This window comes from Cibotium barometz, chromosome 25 (assembly GCF_041138505.1).
Source record: "Cibotium barometz isolate CiBa-2024 chromosome 25, ASM4113850v1, whole genome shotgun sequence".
Taxonomy (NCBI): domain Eukaryota; kingdom Viridiplantae; phylum Streptophyta; class Polypodiopsida; order Cyatheales; family Cibotiaceae; genus Cibotium; species Cibotium barometz.
The window spans coordinates 33,801,442-33,824,774 of record NC_141070.1 but is presented as its reverse complement, the minus strand read 5'-3'; positions in this window follow the sequence as shown (position 1 = coordinate 33,824,774).

The window sequence follows — 23,333 nt, the reverse complement described above, 5'->3', positions numbered from 1 at the left end:
GGGGCATGAATTCGACTCTGGAGAAATTAGAACGGAAATACTATTGGCCAAAGATGAGGCGTGATGTGTTTACATATGTACAACGCTGTGACATTTGTCAAAAGGTGAAAGCTCCTCGTGGAAAGAAGATAGGGTTGTTACAGCCTTTGCCAATTCCCGAGGGTCCTTTCCAAGACATTTCGATGGACTTTGTCACAAATCTGCCTCCCAGTCCGAGTAAGTGTAATACGCAGTGCTTAACTATTGTTGATAGGTTTAGCAAATTTGTTATGCTTATTCCTTGCTGGGTCAATGTGACTGCTGAGGATGTTGCCCAACTATTCATTCGGCATTGGTACCCGATTGGCGGGATTCCTAGAACCATAGTGTCAGACCGAGATGCCAAGTTTACCAGTCATTTTTGGAGGGCATTGTTTAATAATTTTGGTACTAAGTTGAATTTTTCCACTGCATTCCACCCACAGACAGATGGCCAGACAGAGATATACAACCAGTTGGCCTTTGATGTGCTGAAGTGTTATGTCCACGATCAGCAAGGTAAGTGGGAATCGTTTTTGCCTTTAGTTCAAGCTGTTTTGAATGACTCTTTTTCTTCAGCTATTGGCAGGACTCCATATGAGGCAGCGTTGGAAGGCCTTTCCAGTCGTTGTTAACCAGGACTTCGTCTTCAGTACCGGCGAACTGAGTGACGGAGTCTTACTAGGAGATCCTAGAGTCCGTTAAAGACAGATTGGCTAAAGCGCAAGAGGCCTACACTCGACAGGCCAATAAAGACTGAAGGGACATGAAGTTTTCGGAAGGGGATTGGGTGTATCTTCAGATTATGAAGCAAAGATTGAAGCAGGTGGGCAAGCGATGCCCAAAGTTGTCTTTCAGGAGCTTCGGACCATTTCCCATCCGGAAAAAGATTAATGAGGTGTCTATGCAGTTAAAGCTACCTCCGAGTTGGACTATGCATGATGTATTTCATGTCAGTTGGTTAAAGCCATATGCAGGTCCACCCCCTTCAGAGGTCAAAGACAAAGCAAAACCAGACATTATTGATGAAGCAGAAGTAATGGTTCCAGAACAGATCCTTCTGCACCGTTTCAAGCATGGCTCAGGCCGAAGACTACGACAGTTTCTCACGAAGTTTCAGGACCTGTAAGATCCCTGTTCCCACCGAACAACGGATTCGGGGTACTAGCAGCGGAAGTAGCACTTCTCGCGCGGGACAGGGGTCCCACACTCGGGGCCTCGCCCACGGATATCCGGACAAGAGACTAATCCGTCAGTTTGTCCAAAACCGAAACCGGAAAAACTTCCTTTACCCGGAAAGCACGGGCGATTCCACCAGGATAACTCTTTACTCTAACGTAGTCAAGATCATTACTGATCAAACTGATCTGACTGCACCTTTAACGGTACTTGGTCAAATCAAGGAAGAACTTGCACTTGGATCATTGGGATCAACGCTTTTTTTCCCATCAAGAGGCACAGCCGTTGATTCCTATCCATAGAACAATTTCTATCCGGGATTTACTTCATCTATTGTAATAATAGAAATTAAATCTCGATTTACGGATCCATCAGTCCAGCCTAACCCCATCCGATCCCATGGGTTAGCCAACCGCCCAACCACTGTAGTGATGGGATCCAATTTGGAATTTGGTTAGGTTTTGTCCCGGGTACCAAGGAAAAGAGTTCCAAGGCCCCCTAGCCGGAAGTTCATGCAAACATAAAACTAGCCACACCACTTACACACCCAATATGAAATTGCCTTTTTCTTAGCTTCAGCTAACTTTAAAACAATCCTTTAATGAAACCATAGTACCACTGATCACAATCTTCCAATTTATCTGGTTGATTCATAATTTCCTATCATTCCTTCATCAGAGTATCTATGGCATCATTGGCAACTAGAACGCTCACCACCTGTCCACACAGGGGCCTTTTCAATAGTTCCTAGCCCATAATACTCGGTAATATAATCACTTATAAAAATCAAGATGGACTCTCGTTGAAGATCAGCAAGATCAACCAACAGATCCATATAAAGAGCCATGGACTCATCCATTGAAGACCAGCAAGGTCAATCAACTAGATCCATGCCCGGTTTCGCAAAACAACTCTTACTCCTTGTTCCAATATCTTCCACGACGCACGTGTGGGTATCTTCGGCGACCCAGAGCCCGAGCACCGTATGGTCAGCACCCTCTAGGATCCTTCGCAGGTGACCTAGTGCTTCACTCATAGGCCGCTTCCTTGGTCCCTCATCCACCGTACCGGAAGCTCACCATTTAAATCGAACCGAGGCTGGTCAAGACCTCGGTCGACCTTGCTACGCGAGACGTCCTCCATTGACTCTCCGTCAGCAGTTGCAACTTTAACAGTTAGGTCTTCATGACCTTAATCCATAAGACGGTCAAAATGCTTCCCCAGCATTCTTGACATAAAACAGTCATTTACAAACAGTCACAAAATACAGTTTCTAAATTGATCTCTCGTCTTTCCACATTATCCCTCCTTAGTCCACATTACTTATTCCACATTCCATTCAATGTGTACTCATTCTCATCCATTTTCTCATATCGACGACACATTAATTCACATACACATTCACATTCACATCCATACATCCACATTTACATGCATACATCCATTTTCACATCCTCATTTATACATCCACATCCCATATCCACATTCATACATACACATCCATATCCACATCCATACATCCCCATCCACATCCACATTCACATCCATACATCCACATCTACATGCATACCTCCATTTTCACATCCTCATTTATACATCCACATCCCATATCTACATTCATACATACACATCCATATCCACATCCATACATCCACATCCACATCCACATTCATATTCACATCCATATATCCACATCTATATGCATACATCCATTATCACGTCCTCATTCATACATCCACATCCACATACATACATACATCCACATTGACATTCACATTCATACATATACATCTACATGTATACATCCACATCACATTCATACAACCATATTACATCCATTCTCTTTTTAACACATCCCATATACATCTTAACACATCCTAACTCATCTTAACACATTCTATCACATCTCATACACATCTTATCACATCTTTTTACATTTCATACACCCCTTATCACATCCTATCACTTTCCATACGCATCTTATCAAATCTTATCACATCTCATACACCTCTTATCACATCCTATCACTTTCCATACGCATCTTATCAATTCTTATCACATCTCATACACCTCTTATCACATCTTATCACATTTCATATCTTTTTTATTTAAAGAGAATTCTTATATTTGATATAAGATTTCTCTACACATTTATTTATACATAAATTCCATTTAAGGAGACTAACACTTTCGAATTTAAAATCAATCTTTTATGCATCTTCTTATGCATAAATTCAGTTTGGTAGGAAATTACACTTTTAGAATAAAAGAATTTCTCTTATGCATCTAAGTTAAGTATAAAATCCATTTATGAGGAAAATCACACTTTTAGTATAAAAAGAATATCTTTTATGCATACCTATATGCATGAAATTCAATATGATAAAAGTAACACTCTTACAATAAAATAATCAACTTTTATGCATACCTCTATGCATGAAATTCAATTATGATAAAAGTCACACTTTTATAATAAAATAATCAACTTTTATGCATACTTCTATGCATGAAAATTAAAAATGATAAAAGTAACACTTTTGATATAAAAAAAATTTCTTTTATGCATACTTCTATGCATGAAAATTAAAAATGATAAAAGTAACACTTTTGATATAAAAAAAAAAATTCTTTTATGCATACTTCTATGCATGAAAATTAAAAATGATAAAAGTAACACTTTTGATATAAATTTTTTTCCTTTATGCATACTTCTATGCATGAAAATTAAAAATGATAAAAGTAACACTTTTGATATAAAAGTTTTTCCTTTATGCATACTTCTATGCATGAAAATTAAAAATGATAAAAGTAACACTTTTGATATAAAAATTTTCCTTTATGCATACTTCTATGCATGAAAATTAAAAATGATAAAAATAACACTTTTGATATAAAAATTTATCCATTATGCATACTTCTATGCATGAAATAAAAATGGTAAAAATAACACTTTTGATATAAAAATTTATCCATTATGCATACTTCTATGCATGAAATAAAAATGGTAAAAATAACACTTTTGATATAAAAATTTATCCATTATGCATACTTCTATGCATGAAATAAAAATGGTAAAAATAACACTTTTGATATAAAAATTTATCCATTATGCATACTTCTATGCATGAAATAAAAATGGTAAAAATAACACTTTTGATATAAAAATTTATCCATTATGCATACTTCTATGCATGAAATAAAAATGGTAAAAATAACACTTTTGATATAAAAATTTATCCATTATGCATACTTCTATGCATGAAATAAAAATGGTAAAAATAACACTTTTGATATAAAAATTTATCCATTATGCATAATATTAAAATTCAATTTCTCCATGATTGTAATGAAATTCTTTCAATTAATCTAGGATGATAATTCCTAGAATATGGTAGGAAGTCCTCTTTTTATGCTTTGAATGAGATTATTTTATACATAATTTTTATAAAAATTTTGCCATAGCTCCGCTGCTATGACTGATAAATCTCAATTTTTCTAAGGGATAATGCTTATCATTAAGAAAATAATTAAAATAATCTCTAATTGGATTATCAATCCATAATGGATTGAATCATTAATATACATAAACTAAAAGCATAGAAAAAAGCCATTAATTTGGCCTCAAGCATAGCTTAATCTTGGGTTAAGGAAAAGCTTTATGAAAAGCTTGATTTGGATTGAGAACGGGTCATGAGTATGACCATTTCTTGAGTGAGAGAGAGAATTTACATAAAAATCATTAGAATTTAAACATAAATGAAAATTAACTTCAATAGCATTATGTAACTCTTCACTACTATTCAAACTTCAATAGCATTAAAAAAAACCATACCAATTAAACTTCTCAAGCTTGAGAGGGGTTGAGAAGAGAGAAACATTGAGAAATTATAGAAAGATCAATATTCACTAATTACCTTATAACTTGCTTGATTCTTTGTTCACGGTAGAGGCCCCCAACCAATCAATTGGTTAAGTATGTTGATGGAGCCACTAATGGGGATTGAAGAAAGAGAGAAGCTCCAAAAAACTAGTGAATTATTAAATGAATTCACAGTTCTTGGCTTAGGTGGAGTAGAGTAACGATGCATAAACACTATATATTTTTCAACAAGGGGGAGGCTTCTATTTATAGGAAAAATTGAGCTCCTAACCAAACAAACTGATTCTAGAATTTTCTAAATCAGTTTGGTCAATATTTGACCATTTTTAGGTCAGTTAAGCTAACTTTTTGGAACTAGACTTAAATGAGGAGAGAGGAGAGATGAAATATCTCAATTTTTATGAGTTTAAAACTCATTCAAGCATGTGAAATATGCACCTCCTTTAAAGAACTCCCCTTCCTTACATATGTGTCATAATGGAATCATTTTAATATTGCTCATAGTTTTTTTACTAATAAACCTTGTACATTTTCAACTCTTCATCTTATGTGAAATATGCACCTCCTTTAAAGAATTCCCCTTCCTTACATATGTGTCATAATGGAATCATATTGCTCATAGTTTTTTACTAATAAACCTTGTACATTTTCAACTCTTCATCTTATGTGAAATATGCACCTCCTTTAAAGAATTCCCCTTCCTTACATATGTGTCATAATGGCATCATTTTAATATTGCTCATAGTTTTTTACTAATAAACCTTGTACATTTTCAACTCTTCATCTTATGTGAGCATTTACTCATTTTTGGATATCTTCTTTTTACAAATTTGGATTTATCTTTTCCCTACACATGGATTGATGCTATTGGCCCATAGGAACCTTAATTGGACCATAGTCTAAAGATTTCTGAAAATCTAGACCCTTAGACTAAGGTTCTTTATACCTATTTCCAATTAATTCCAATTGCACATTGGAAAATTCTTTTTGAATTTCTGTTTCAGGGGAACTCATCTGAATTATAAGAGATATTTTTCTATCCAAAAATATTCAAAATCTGAATATTCTCTCTCTAGAATAATTTTCCTCTCTCTAGGCTAAAATAGTTAGCAACAGGGTCTTTATATTTCTGAAGAGGGTTGATTACAGGGGAAGATACTAGACATCAAAAAGGGGTTGGGGGAGGAATCTTACATTCTACCCCACTTAAAAAACGCGAGATGTCCTCATCTCGCAACTTGTGATAATTTCGCAAGATTTACGAATATGAGACTTAGAGAAAAATTTTAATCAAGATTAACCACCAAGATAAGTCTTAAAGAGAGCAAGATTCAAAATACGAACAAGATTTAAACTTTATTCATTCTCGGAACTTATACAGTAAAGATAGAGGAACTCTTTACACTTCCATAAGCCCGTCCATCATATGGTCACAAAAGCAGTCCTCACAAGCTGCACAAGTATAAGGTAACTCATCTATGGGAATGATTCTGTGGGTTATTGCTGCGCCTATCTCAGTGGTATGAGGTGTTCTAACAAAAGGACCTCTGAGAGGCAAGCCAAAAACGGGGTAAAGGCATATCTTCTCATGAGGAAGAAAACACGCCAGTAAGAAGACCCGCTCAGAAAACCCAGGATGCCTTGATCTCATGATGCAGTAGTATCGGGGACCCAAACCCAAAGCTTCAATAACCATGGCCAAGCGGACATTGTTACGAAAGTGCTGCTGACCCCAAGGTGTTACCCTAGTTATGTCTTGATAGGTCCGCCATTTTGTCTGCGCTACAGAAGTTCCCAAGTGAGGAAAAAGTGAGCGCTCATACTGCTCTATAAAATCTTTCTTCACAGACTCCCTTGCGTCTTGAAGGTGAGAAATCATCATGGATAAAACTAATTCTTGTTGCCAAGCCATGAAGGAGATTAAGAAAGAAAGGAGATCGATGGAAGTAAGATTACTGTGAACGACAAGTAAAAGTTACGACTTATATAAAGGAAGGAGCTAGCGTAACTTAGAAGCCAACGGTAACTTGCCACTGAAGTTTTACCGTCTTTCCATGATTTGGGTTTGGCACATTTTTCTATAGAAGGCATTCAAAACTTTGAGATGAGGAGATAAAAGAAGTTCGTAAGCTAAATCACCTACTTTCTTTGGTCCACAATATCTGGGAGATAACTTCTTATACTTCCCAAGAGATAAAGAACTTCTTTTGGGCCGTACTCGAGACCAAAACCTTGATATCCAAAACATCGATTCTCACTTCTGAATCCTTAAAACAGGTGGGACTCTTGAGAAGTATTCAGGAAAAAGGTTCTTCCTTTTTTAAACAGAATCTTTCTTTTATTTTAGAGAGAGAATAATTATAAGATCAGAAAGGGAGATTCTTACTCCTGTATACCTCTAAGGCTGGGGGAGGAATCTTACATTCTACCCCACTTAAAAGGTGCAAGATGTCCTCATCTCGCAAGTAGAGGACAACTTTTTTGCTTAAGATCCAATTTATTCTGGGGTTCCTTATATTCTGGTCAACCCAACAGAATATGGGGATAAATATCCCTTATATAGAATTCATCATTAAATAACAATTCATTCAAATCATATCATTCATATCTTTAACACGATAATGGTCCATTAGACCGAAAATTTCCTTCAGAACATTCCTCCACGGAATTTAAGTTAAGCAAGTTCTCAATTTGTCATCCCTTAACTTGATCTACCGTCTCAAGTATTAACAGTAGCAATTTGACAACATAATCCACTAATCTCATAGTGATTTGCTGAATCATTTTCATCATTTATCAGTACAGGGACTCGTCCCAATCATCCACATTGTGGTTTCGCTCAGCTTATTACATTTCAACCCATTTTCAAGGATCATCATTTTTCAATCAGAATCCAAATCAATTCATCAGTTCCCAAACAGAATTAAAAATCATATCAACCACATTCAAAATCATCATCTGGATAGCATTAACGCTTATAATTTCAAGTCTTAGATTTACTCGTATATACTGTCGGTAAAGAGCTGCAGTTATACCCTCGGTATATACGGATAGTCATGATACTCAAAACTATAAGGTAAATACCATCATGTCTAGGTCTCAAGCAAGTCAGGGTTCCATACAATTGCGGTACTTCCAATTGAAGACCCAATTACTAATTTACGAATTTCAATTTGAATTAACAATTTGTATGAATTATATCAAACAATTACAACCTTTTTGTGCGTCTTGATAAACTTTTGACATAATTTGCTCCTCAGTTGATCTTATTGGAGATCTATGACTTAAGTCTGATAAATAGATTTTTCTTTATCCGATCGTCTGTTTAAAAAAAAAACATTTGTATATTTATATACAAGTTGCAATAATTACATAGAGTGGCTCGGCTCCAAAATTCAAAATCTCTTCGAGAGACGCATAAGACGACGGTACTGGGCCATAGTCATGCCCTGTTACATAAGTTCTCTAACTGCGAAGGGAGTTATTATTTTCTCCTTAGGGATAAATCGACTAAGGAGTCTATAAATTCGACATGAAAGTCTGAAATTTTGAGGTGTCGAATGATATAGAATGACACCACGCACCATTTTCAGCTTTAACAGGATCATAGTCAATGAGAGATTCTGCCACAGCATTGTACGGCGGTTGCAATGGGCGTGGACATATTGCCCTGCAAACCACTTATGTTGTATTCTCTCCGCTGGGGTAGGAAAATATAAATCCGCGAAATGGCGTGCGAGTCTTGCTCGGCTTGTTTGAGTTGAAGCGGAAGAGATGAGATGCTCGAAGGCAAATGCAATCATATCTTGAGACTGGGTGAGGTCGGGAGTACCAAATAAATGTGGAACTTCCATCTATAAAAACAATTTCTTTGATTAAAATTTCTTCATTAAAGAAGCTTACGGAATGAAAATACATTATGAAAATGCTGTTTCTGAATTCTTATTATTACCAATTTCAGATAAGAATTTAATTATCTTTATTAGCTTTCAAAACCTTGCTCTGATACCAACTGTAAGATCCCTGTTCCCACCGAACAACGGATTCGGGGTACTAGCAGCGGAAGTAGCACTTCTCGCGCGGGACAGGGGTCCCACACTCGGGGCCTCGCCCACGGATATCCGGACAAGAGACTAATCCGTCAGTTTGTCCAAAATCGAAACCGGAAAAACTTCCTTTACCCGGAAAGCACGGGCGATTCCACCAGGATAACTCTTTACTCTAACGTAGTCAAGATCATTACTGATCAAACTGATCTGACTGCACCTTTAACGGTACTTGGTCAAATCAAGGAAGAACTTGCACTTGGATCATTGGGATCAACGCTTTTTTTCCCATCAAGAGGCACAGCCGTTGATTCCTATCCATAGAACAATTTCTATCCGGGATTTACTTCATCTATCGTAATAATAGAAATTAAATCTCGATTTACGGATCCATCAGTCCAGCCTAACCCCATCCGATCCCATGGGTTAGCCAACCGCCCAACCACTGTAGTGATGGGATCCAATTTGGAATTTGGTTAGGTTTTGTCCCGGGTACCAAGGAAAAGAGTTCCAAGGCCCCCTAGCCGGAAGTTCATGCAAACATAAAACTAGCCACACCACTTACACACCCAATATGAAATTGCCTTTTTCTTAGCTTCAGCTAACTTTAAAACAATCCTTTAATGAAACCATAGTACCACTGATCACAATCTTCCAATTTATCTGGTTGATTCATAATTTCCTATCATTCCTTCATCAGAGTATCTATGGCATCATTGGCAACTAGAACGCTCACCACCTGTCCACACAGGGGCCTTTTCAATAGTTCCTAGCCCATAATACTCGGTAATATAATCACTTATAAAAATCAAGATGGACTCTCGTTGAAGATCAGCAAGATCAACCAACAGATCCATATAAAGAGCCATGGACTCATCCATTGAAGACCAGCAAGGTCAATCAACTAGATCCATGCCCGGTTTCACAAAACAACTCTTACTCCTTGTTCCAATATCTTCCACGACGCACGTGTGGGTATCTTCGGCGACCCAGAGCCCGAGCACCGTATGGTCAGCACCCTCTAGGATCCTTCGCAGGTGACCTAGTGCTTCACTCATAGGCCGCTTCCTTGGTCCCTCATCCACCGTACCGGAAGCTCACCATTTAAATCGAACCGAGGCTGGTCAAGACCTCGGTCGACCTTGCTACGCGAGACGTCCTCCATTGACTCTCCGTCAGCAGTTGCAACTTTAACAGTTAGGTCTTCATGACCTTAATCCATAAGACGGTCAAAATGCTTCCCCAGCATTCTTGACATAAAACAGTCATTTACAAACAGTCACAAAATACAGTTTCTAAATTGATCTCTCGTCTTTCCACATTATCCCTCCTTAGTCCACATTACTTATTCCACATTCCATTCAATGTGTACTCATTCTCATCCATTTTCTCATATCGACGACACATTAATTCACATACACATTCACATTCACATCCATACATCCACATTTACATGCATACATCCATTTTCACATCCTCATTTATACATCCACATCCCATATCCACATTCATACATACACATCCATATCCACATCCATACATCCCCATCCACATCCACATTCACATCCATACATCCACATCTACATGCATACCTCCATTTTCACATCCTCATTTATACATCCACATCCCATATCTACATTCATACATACACATCCATATCCACATCCATACATCCACATCCACATCCACATTCATATTCACATCCATATATCCACATCTATATGCATACATCCATTATCACGTCCTCATTCATACATCCACATCCACATACATACATACATCCACATTGACATTCACATTCATACATATACATCTACATGTATACATCCACATCACATTCATACAACCATATTACATCCATTCTCTTTTTAACACATCCCATATACATCTTAACACATCCTAACTCATCTTAACACATTCTATCACATCTCATACACATCTTATCACATCTTTTTACATTTCATACACCTCTTATCACATCCTATCACTTTCCATACGCATCTTATCAAATCTTATCACATCTCATACACCTCTTATCACATCCTATCACTTTCCATACGCATCTTATCAATTCTTATCACATCTCATACACCTCTTATCACATCTTATCACATTTCATATCTTTTTTATTTAAAGAGAATTCTTATATTTGATATAAGATTTCTCTACACATTTATTTATACATAAATTCCATTTAAGGAGACTAACACTTTCGAATTTAAAATCAATCTTTTATGCATCTTCTTATGCATAAATTCAGTTTGGTAGGAAATTACACTTTTAGAATAAAAGAATTTCTCTTATGCATCTAAGTTAAGTATAAAATCCATTTATGAGGAAAATCACACTTTTAGTATAAAAAGAATATCTTTTATGCATACCTATATGCATGAAATCCAATATGATAAAAGTAACACTCTTACAATAAAATAATCAACTTTTATGCATACCTCTATGCATGAAATTCAATTATGATAAAAGTCACACTTTTATAATAAAATAATCAACTTTTATGCATACTTCTATGCATGAAAATTAAAAATGATAAAAGTAACACTTTTGATATAAAAAAAATTTCTTTTATGCATACTTCTATGCATGAAAATTAAAAATGATAAAAGTAACACTTTTGATATAAAAAAAAAATTCTTTTATGCATACTTCTATGCATGAAAATTAAAAATGATAAAAGTAACACTTTTGATATAAAATTTTTTCCTTTATGCATACTTCTATGCATGAAAATTAAAAATGATAAAAGTAACACTTTTGATATAAAAGTTTTTCCTTTATGCATACTTCTATGCATGAAAATTAAAAATGATAAAAGTAACACTTTTGATATAAAAATTTTCCTTTATGCATACTTCTATGCATGAAAATTAAAAATGATAAAAATAACACTTTTGATATAAAAATTTATCCATTATGCATACTTCTATGCATGAAATAAAAATGGTAAAAATAACACTTTTGATATAAAAATTTATCCATTATGCATACTTCTATGCATGAAATAAAAATGGTAAAAATAACACTTTTGATATAAAAATTTATCCATTATGCATACTTCTATGCATGAAATAAAAATGGTAAAAATAACACTTTTGATATAAAAATTTATCCATTATGCATACTTCTATGCATGAAATAAAAATGGTAAAAATAACACTTTTGATATAAAAATTTATCCATTATGCATACTTCTATGCATGAAATAAAAATGGTAAAAATAACACTTTTGATATAAAAATTTATCCATTATGCATAATATTAAAATTCAATTTCTCCATGATTGTAATGAAATTCTTTCAATTAATCTAGGATGATAATTCCTAGAATATGGTAGGAAGTCCTCTTTTTATGCTTTGAATGAGATTATTTTATACATAATTTTTATAAAAATTTTGCCATAGCTCCGCTGCTATGACTGATAAATCTCAATTTTTCTAAGGGATAATGCTTATCATTAAGAAAATAATTAAAATAATCTCTAATTGGATTATCAATCCATAATGGATTGAATCATTAATATACATAAACTAAAAGCATAGAAAAAAGCCATTAATTTGGCCTCAAGCATAGCTTAATCTTGGGTTAAGGAAAAGCTTTATGAAAAGCTTGATTTGGATTGAGAACGGGTCATGAGTATGACCATTTCTTGAGTGAGAGAGAGAATTTACATAAAAATCATTAGAATTTAAACATAAATGAAAATTAACTTCAATAGCATTATGTAACTCTTCACTACTATTCAAACTTCAATAGCATTAAAAAAAACCATACCAATTAAACTTCTCAAGCTTGAGAGGGGTTGAGAAGAGAGAAACATTGAGAAATTATAGAAAGATCAATATTCACTAATTACCTTATAACTTGCTTGATTCTTTGTTCACGGTAGAGGCCCCCAACCAATCAATTGGTTAAGTATGTTGATGGAGCCACTAATGGGGATTGAAGAAAGAGAGAAGCTCCAAAAAACTAGTGAATTATTAAATGAATTCACAGTTCTTGGCTTAGGTGGAGTAGAGTAACAATGCATAAACACTATATATTTTTCAACAAGGGGGAGGCTTCTATTTATAGGAAAAATTGAGCTCCTAACCAAACAAACTGATTCTAGAATTTTCTAAATCAGTTTGGTCAATATTTGACCATTTTTAGGTCAGTTAAGCTAACTTTTTGGAACTAGACTTAAATGAGGAGAGAGGAGAGATGAAATATCTCAATTTTTATGAGTTTAAAACTCATTCAAGCATGTGAAATATGCACCTCCTTTAAAGAACTCCCCTTCCTTACATATGTGTCATAATGGAATCATTTTAATATTGCTCATAGTTTTTTTACTAATAAACCTTGTACATTTTCAACTCTTCATCTTATGTGAAATATGCACCTCCTTTAAAGAATTCCCCTTCCTTACATATGTGTCATAATGGAATCATATTGCTCATAGTTTTTTACTAATAAACCTTGTACATTTTCAACTCTTCATCTTATGTGAAATATGCACCTCCTTTAAAGAATTCCCCTTCCTTACATATGTGTCATAATGGCATCATTTTAATATTGCTCATAGTTTTTTACTAATAAACCTTGTACATTTTCAACTCTTCATCTTATGTGAGCATTTACTCATTTTTGGATATCTTCTTTTTACAAATTTGGATTTATCTTTTCCCTACACATGGATTGATGCTATTGGCCCATAGGAACCTTAATTGGACCATAGTCTAAAGATTTCTGAAAATCTAGACCCTTAGACTAAGGTTCTTTATACCTATTTCCAATTAATTCCAATTGCACATTGGAAAATTCTTTTTGAATTTCTGTTTCAGGGGAACTCATCTGAATTATAAGAGATATTTTTCTATCCAAAAATATTCAAAATCTGAATATTCTCTCTCTAGAATAATTTTCCTCTCTCTAGGCTAAAATAGTTAGCAACAGGGTCTTTATATTTCTGAAGAGGGTTGATTACAGGGGAAGATACTAGACATCAAAAAGGGGTTGGGGGAGGAATCTTACATTCTACCCCACTTAAAAAACGCGAGATGTCCTCATCTCGCAACTTGTGATAATTTCGCAAGATTTACGAATATGAGACTTAGAGAAAAATTTTAATCAAGATTAACCACCAAGATAAGTCTTAAAGAGAGCAAGATTCAAAATACGAACAAGATTTAAACTTTATTCATTCTCGGAACTTATACAGTAAAGATAGAGGAACTCTTTACACTTCCATAAGCCCGTCCATCATATGGTCACAAAAGCAGTCCTCACAAGCTGCACAAGTATAAGGTAACTCATCTATGGGAATGATTCTGTGGGTTATTGCTGCGCCTATCTCAGTGGTATGAGGTGTTCTAACAAAAGGACCTCTGAGAGGCAAGCCAAAAACGGGGTAAAGGCATATCTTCTCATGAGGAAGAAAACACGCCAGTAAGAAGACCCGCTCAGAAAACCCAGGATGCCTTGATCTCATGATGCAGTAGTATCGGGGACCCAAACCCAAAGCTTCAATAACCATGGCCAAGCGGACATTGTTACGAAAGTGCTGCTGACCCCAGGGTGTTACCCTAGTTATGTCTTGATAGGTCCGCCATTTTGTCTGCGCTACAGAAGTTCCCAAGTGAGGAAAAAGTGAGCGCTCATACTGCTCTATAAAATCTTTCTTCACAGACTCCCTTGCGTCTTGAAGGTGAGAAATCATCATGGATAAAACTAATTCTTGTTGCCAAGCCATGAAGGAGATTAAGAAAGAAAGGAGATCGATGGAAGTAAGATTACTGTGAACGACAAGTAAAAGTTACGACTTATATAAAGGAAGGAGCTAGCGTAACTTAGAAGCCAACGGTAACTTGCCACTGAAGTTTTACCGTCTTTCCATGATTTGGGTTTGGCACATTTTTCTATAGAAGGCATTCAAAACTTTGAGATGAGGAGATAAAAGAAGTTCGTAAGCTAAATCACCTACTTTCTTTGGTCCACAATATCTGGGAGATAACTTCTTATACTTCCCAAGAGATAAAGAACTTCTTTTGGGCCGTACTCGAGACCAAAACCTTGATATCCAAAACATCGATTCTCACTTCTGAATCCTTAAAACAGGTGGGACTCTTGAGAAGTATTCAGGAAAAAGGTTCTTCCTTTTTTAAACAGAATCTTTCTTTTATTTTAGAGAGAGAATAATTATAAGATCAGAAAGGGAGATTCTTACTCCTGTATACCTCTAAGGCTGGGGGAGGAATCTTACATTCTACCCCACTTAAAAGGTGCAAGATGTCCTCATCTCGCAAGTAGAGGACAACTTTTTTGCTTAAGATCCAATTTATTCTGGGGTTCCTTATATTCTGGTCAACCCAACAGAATATGGGGATAAATATCCCTTATATAGAATTCATCATTAAATAACAATTCATTCAAATCATATCATTCATATCTTTAACACGATAATGGTCCATTAGACCGAAAATTTCCTTCAGAACATTCCTCCACGGAATTTCAGTTAAGCAAGTTCTCAATTTGTCATCCCTTAACTTGATCTACCGTCTCAAGTATTAACAGTAGCAATTTGACAACATAATCCACTAATCTCATAGTGATTTGCTGAATCATTTTCATCATTTATCAGTACAGGGACTCGTCCCAATCATCCACATTGTGGTTTCGCTCAGCTTATTACATTTCAACCCATTTTCAAGGATCATCATTTTTCAATCAGAATCCAAATCAATTCATCAGTTCCCAAACAGAATTAAAAATCATATCAACCACATTCAAAATCATCATCTGGATAGCATTAACGCTTATAATTTCAAGTCTTAGATTTACTCGTATATACTGTCGGTAAAGAGCTGCAGTTATACCCTCGGTATATACGGATAGTCATGATACTCGAAACTATAAGGTAAATACCATCATGTCTAGGTCTCAAGCAAGTCAGGGTTCCATACAATTGCGGTACTTCCAATTGAAGACCCAATTACTAATTTACGAATTTCAATTTGAATTAACAATTTGTATGAATTATATCAAACAATTACAACCTTTTTGTGCGTCTTGATAAACTTTTGACATAATTTGCTCCTCAGTTGATCTTATTGGAGATCTATGACTTAAGTCTGATAAATAGATTTTTCTTTATCCGATCGTCTGTTTAAAAAAAAAACATTTGTATATTTATATACAAGTTGCAATAATTACATAGAGTGGCTCGGCTCCAAAATTCAAAATCTCTTCGAGAGACGCATAAGACGACGGTACTGGGCCATAGTCATGCCCTGTTACATAAGTTCTCTAACTGCGAAGGGAGTTATTATTTTCTCCTTAGGGATAAATCGACTAAGGAGTCTATAAATTCGACATGAAAGTCTGAAATTTCGAGGTGTCGAATGATATAGAATGACACCACGCACCATTTTCAGCTTTAACAGGATCATAGTCAATGAGAGATTCTGCCACAGCATTGTACGGCGGTTGCAATGGGCGTGGACATATTGCCCTGCAAACCACTTATGTTGTATTCTCTCCGCTGGGGTAGGAAAATATAAATCCGCGAAATGGCGTGCGAGTCTTGCTCGGCTTGTTTGAGTTGAAGCGGAAGAGATGAGATGCTCGAAGGCAAATGCAATCATATCTTGAGACTGGGTGAGGTCGGGAGTACCAAATAAATGTGGAACTTCCATCTATAAAAACAATTTCTTTGATTAAAATTTCTTCATTAAAGAAGCTTACGGAATGAAAATACATTATGAAAATGCTGTTTCTGAATTCTTATTATTACCAATTTCAGATAAGAATTTAATTATCTTTATTAGCTTTCAAAACCTTGCTCTGATACCAACTGTAAGATCCCTGTTCCCACCGAACAACGGATTCAGGGTACTAGCAGCGGAAGTAGCACTTCTCGCGCGGGACAGGGGTCCCACACTCGGGGCCTCGCCCACGGATATCCGGACAAGAGACTAATCCGTCAGTTTGTCCAAAATCGAAACCGGAAAAACTTCCTTTACCCGGAAAGCACGGGCGATTCCACCAGGATAACTCTTTACTCTAACGTAGTCAAGATCATTACTGATCAAACTGATCTGACTGCACCTTTAACGGTACTTGGTCAAATCAAGGAAGAACTTGCACTTGGATCATTGGGATCAACGCTTTTTTTCCCATCAAGAGGCACAGCCGTTGATTCCTATCCATAGAACAATTTCTATCCGGGATTTACTTCATCTATCGTAATAATAGAAATTAAATCTCGATTTACGGATCCATCAGTCCAGCCTAACCCCATCCGATCCCATGGGTTAGCCAACCGCCCAACCACTGTAGTGATGGGATCCAATTTGGAATTTGGTTAGGTTTTGTCCCGGGTACCAAGGAAAAGAGTTCCAAGGCCCCCTAGCCGGAAGTTCATGCAAACATAAAACTAGCCACACCACTTACACACCCAATATGAAATTGCCTTTTTCTTAGCTTCAGCTAACTTTAAAACAATCCTTTAATGAAACCATAGTACCACTGATCACAATCTTCCAATTTATCTGGTTGATTCATAATTTCCTATCATTCCTTCATCAGAGTATCTATGGCATCATTGGCAACTAGAACGCTCACCACCTGTCCACACAGGGGCCTTTTCAATAGTTCCTAGCCCATAATACTCGGTAATATAATCACTTATAAAAATCAAGATGGACTCTCGTTGAAGATCAGCAAGATCAACCAACAGATCCATATAAAGAGCCATGGACTCATCCATTGAAGACCAGCAAGGTCAATCAACTAGATCCATGCCCGGTTTCACAAAACAACTCTTACTCCTTGTTCCAATATCTTCCACGACGCACGTGTGGGTATCTTCGGCGACCCAGAGCCCGAGCACCGTATGGTCAGCACCCTCTAGGATCCTTCGCAGGTGACCTAGTGCTTCACTCATAGGCCGCTTCCTTGGTCCCTCATCCACCGTACCGGAAGCTCACCATTTAAATCGAACCGAGGCTGGTCAAGACCTCGGTCGACCTTGCTACGCGAGACGTCCTCCATTGACTCTCCGTCAGCAGTTGCAACTTTAACAGTTAGGTCTTCATGACCTTAATCCATAAGACGGTCAAAATGCTTCCCCAGCATTCTTGACATAAAACAGTCATTTACAAACAGTCACAAAATACAGTTTCTAAATTGATCTCTCGTCTTTCCACATTATCCCTCCTTAGTCCACATTACTTATTCCACATTCCATTCAATGTGTACTCATTCTCATCCATTTTCTCATATCGACGACACATTAATTCACATACACATTCACATTCACATCCATACATCCACATTTACATGCATACATCCATTTTCACATCCTCATTTATACATCCACATCCCATATCCACATTCATACATACACATCCATATCCACATCCATACATCCCCATCCACATCCACATTCACATCCATACATCCACATCTACATGCATACCTCCATTTTCACATCCTCATTTATACATCCACATCCCATATCTACATTCATACATACACATCCATATCCACATCCATACATCCACATCCACATCCACATTCATATTCACATCCATATATCCACATCTATATGCATACATCCATTATCACGTCCTCATTCATACATCCACATCCACATACATACATACATCCACATTGACATTCACATTCATACATATACATCTACATGTATACATCCACATCACATTCATACAACCATATTACATCCATTCTCTTTTTAACACATCCCATATACATCTTAACACATCCTAACTCATCTTAACACATTCTATCACATCTCATACACATCTTATCACATCTTTTTACATTTCATACACCTCTTATCACATCCTATCACTTTCCATACGCATCTTATCAAATCTTATCACATCTCATACACCTCTTATCACATCCTATCACTTTCCATACGCATCTTATCAATTCTTATCACATCTCATACACCTCTTATCACATCTTATCACATTTCATATCTTTTTTATTTAAAGAGAATTCTTATATTTGATATAAGATTTCTCTACACATTTATTTATACATAAATTCCATTTAAGGAGACTAACACTTTCGAATTTAAAATCAATCTTTTATGCATCTTCTTATGCATAAATTCAGTTTGGTAGGAAATTACACTTTTAGAATAAAAGAATTTCTCTTATGCATCTAAGTTAAGTATAAAATCCATTTATGAGGAAAATCACACTTTTAGTATAAAAAGAATATCTTTTATGCATACCTATATGCATGAAATCCAATATGATAAAAGTAACACTCTTACAATAAAATAATCAACTTTTATGCATACCTCTATGCATGAAATTCAATTATGATAAAAGTCACACTTTTATAATAAAATAATCAACTTTTATGCATACTTCTATGCATGAAAATTAAAAATGATAAAAGTAACACTTTTGATATAAAATTTTTTCCTTTATGCATACTTCTATGCATGAAAATTAAAAATGATAAAAATAACACTTTTGATATAAAAGTTTTTCCTTTATGCATACTTCTATGCATGAAAATTAAAAATGATAAAAGTAACACTTTTGATATAAAAATTTTCCTTTATGCATACTTCTATGCATGAAAATTAAAAATGATAAAAATAACACTTTTGATATAAAAATTTATCCATTATGCATACTTCTATGCATGAAATAAAAATGGTAAAAATAACACTTTTGATATAAAAATTTATCCATTATGCATACTTCTATGCATGAAATAAAAATGGTAAAAATAACACTTTTGATATAAAAATTTATCCATTATGCATACTTCTATGCATGAAATAAAAATGGTAAAAATAACACTTTTGATATAAAAATTTATCCATTATGCATACTTCTATGCATGAAATAAAAATGGTAAAAATAACACTTTTGATATAAAAATTTATCCATTATGCATACTTCTATGCATGAAATAAAAATGGTAAAAATAACACTTTTGATATAAAAATTTATCCATTATGCATACTTCTATGCATGAAATAAAAATGGTAAAAATAACACTTTTGATATAAAAATTTATCCATTATGCATACTTCTATGCATGAAATAAAAATGGTAAAAATAACACTTTTGATATAAAAATTTATCCATTATGCATAATATTAAAATTCAATTTCTCCATGATTGTAATGAAATTCTTTCAATTAATCTAGGATGATAATTCCTAGAATATGGTAGGAAGTCCTCTTTTTATGCTTTGAATGAGATTATTTTATACATAATTTTTATAAAAATTTTGCCATAGCTCCGCTGCTATGACTGATAAATCTCAATTTTTCTAAGGGATAATGCTTATCATTAAGAAAATAATTAAAATAATCTCTAATTGGATTATTAATCCATAATGGATTGAATCATTAATATACATAAACTAAAAGCATAGAAAAAAGCCATTAATTTGGCCTCAAGCATAGCTTAATCTTGGGTTAAGGAAAAGCTTTATGAAAAGCTTGATTTGGATTGAGAACGGGTCATGAGTATGACCATTTCTTGAGTGAGAGAGAGAATTTACATAAAAATCATTAGAATTTAAACATAAATGAAAATTAACTTCAATAGCATTATGTAACTCTTCACTACTATTCAAACTTCAATAGCATTAAAAAAAACCATACCAATTAAACTTCTCAAGCTTGAGAGGGGTTGAGAAGAGAGAAACATTGAGAAATTATAGAAAGATCAATATTCACTAATTACCTTATAACTTGCTTGATTCTTTGTTCACGGTAGAGGCCCCCAACCAATCAATTGGTTAAGTATGTTGATGGAGCCACTAATGGGGATTGAAGAAAGAGAGAAGCTCCAAAAAACTAGTGAATTATTAAATGAATTCACAGTTCTTGGCTTAGGTGGAGTAGAGTAACGATGCATAAACACTATATATTTTTCAACAAGGGGGAGGCTTCTATTTATAGGAAAAATTGAGCTCCTAACCAAACAAACTGATTCTAGAATTTTCTAAATCAGTTTGGTCAATATTTGACCATTTTTAGGTCAGTTAAGCTAACTTTTTGGAACTAGACTTAAATGAGAAGAGAGGAGAGATGAAATATCTCAATTTTTATGAGTTTAAAACTCATTCAAGCATGTGAAATATGCACCTCCTTTAAAGAACTCCCCTTCCTTACATATGTGTCATAATGGAATCATTTTAATATTGCTCATAGTTTTTTTACTAATAAACCTTGTACATTTTCAACTCTTCATCTTATGTGAAATATGCACCTCCTTTAAAGAATTCCCCTTCCTTACATATGTGTCATAATGGAATCATTTTAATATTGCTCATAGTTTTTTACTAATAAACCTTGTACATTTTCAACTCTTCATCTTATGTGAAATATGCACCTCCTTTAAAGAATTCCCCTTCCTTACATATGTGTCATAATGGCATCATTTTAATATTGCTCATAGTTTTTTACTAATAAACCTTGTACATTTTCAACTCTTCATCTTATGTGAGCATTTACTCATTTTTGGATATCTTCTTTTTACAAATTTGGATTTATCTTTTCCCTACACATGGATTGATGCTATTGGCCCATAGGAACCTTAATTGGACCATAGTCTAAAGATTTCTGAAAATCTAGACCCTTAGACTAAGGTTCTTTATACCTATTTCCAATTAATTCCAATTGCACATTGGAAAATTCTTTTTGAATTTCTGTTTCAGGGGAACTCATCTGAATTATAAGAGATATTTTTCTATCCAAAAATATTCAAAATCTGAATATTCTCTCTCTAGAATAATTTTTCTCTCTCTAGGCTAAAATAGTTAGCAACAGGGTCTTTATATTTCTGAAGAGGGTTGATTACAGGGGAAGATACTAGACATCAAAAAGGGGTTGGGGGAGGAATCTTACAGGACCGAGGAACTCATGAAGCGGTATGGCTCGACACGGAATTTTTCGAAGACTATCCGGCATTATTGACGGATTATTTGGAGGTTATGCAGCTTTCGTCAAGTTAAGCAGAAGGGGATGTCACGTGCATCCCGCACTTGGATGCCACGTAGACATTTCTGTACAGAAGGTGCAGGACCTGGGATGGTGAACTGGTCCCATGTGAGCCCACTCCGGACGAGTCAGCCCCAGGTATCCAGATCAGTCGTCCGAGGTCAGGTGTGCATTGTCCTTCACATGAGTCCAAGGTCAGCAGGTGTGCACTGTCCTGCACATGAAACAGTGCCAGTCCGCGCTGTGAGTCTCCCTCTAGAATGATGTCAGTGGTTCTGTGTATCTGGTTTGGTACCGGATGCCAGATCACTGAGTAGATTAGGTTTAGGACAAGGGGCCAGCCCATAGGGCTACCCCGGATCTGAGTGTGGACACGAGAATGGTGTAGAACCACCCCCATGAGGGCCAGGAAGGCCCAGGCTGAACCCACCAACCATGGAGGGGCTGTAGGACATCCCTAGGGCACAGATCAGGCAATCTCCAGGAGATTACAGCCTTTATATGGCTGTAGGGCATGTATGGGGCAGCCCATACATGCTGCCCAGCCCTGGGATTGTGGACAAAAGATGTGTCCAGCCCTTCAGAAGCAGGCGCCTGATGTCCAGCCAGCCAGGAAGAGATGCGCAGACATTATGGGATTTTTCCAGCATTTTTGGGGATTCAATTCAGCATTTATTTCTAAATTTACTCAGTCGTGGGAATATGATGCTGGCTGCCTGTTTATCAGCTGGCCGATTGCTCATGATGGGAAGTATAAATAGAGGAAGCCACAATCCCATAATTCATCTCATAATTCACCAAGTGCTCAAGCAAACAAGGGCCAGGACAGCCAAGAAGTTGCTAACGCAAAGGGGTGAAGGACTGAAGGTCAAGGGCAAGATTTTCTAGCCAAGAAAAGGTCAAGTTTTCTGTATTTGTTTTCAGATTTACATCATTCTAATAAAGCAAATACACCATCCGTGGTGGGGGGCCTACAGAGGGTAATTGGGACCCAATACTGTGTCCTCTCCATCTCCCCCTTCTCTCTCTATTTTCTGCACATCTCCTTTCAGTTTGTGCGTTAATTCCGTCGCGAAAAGAGTGCTGATTTCTGAGTTTTGAAGTACCAATCCTTCTCCGAAGCTTCCGCATATTGCATCAACTGCCACCTGCCTGGCCTTCCAATAGGTCCCCTTGGAAAGAGCTTCCTCAACTACAGGAGTTTCTTTGT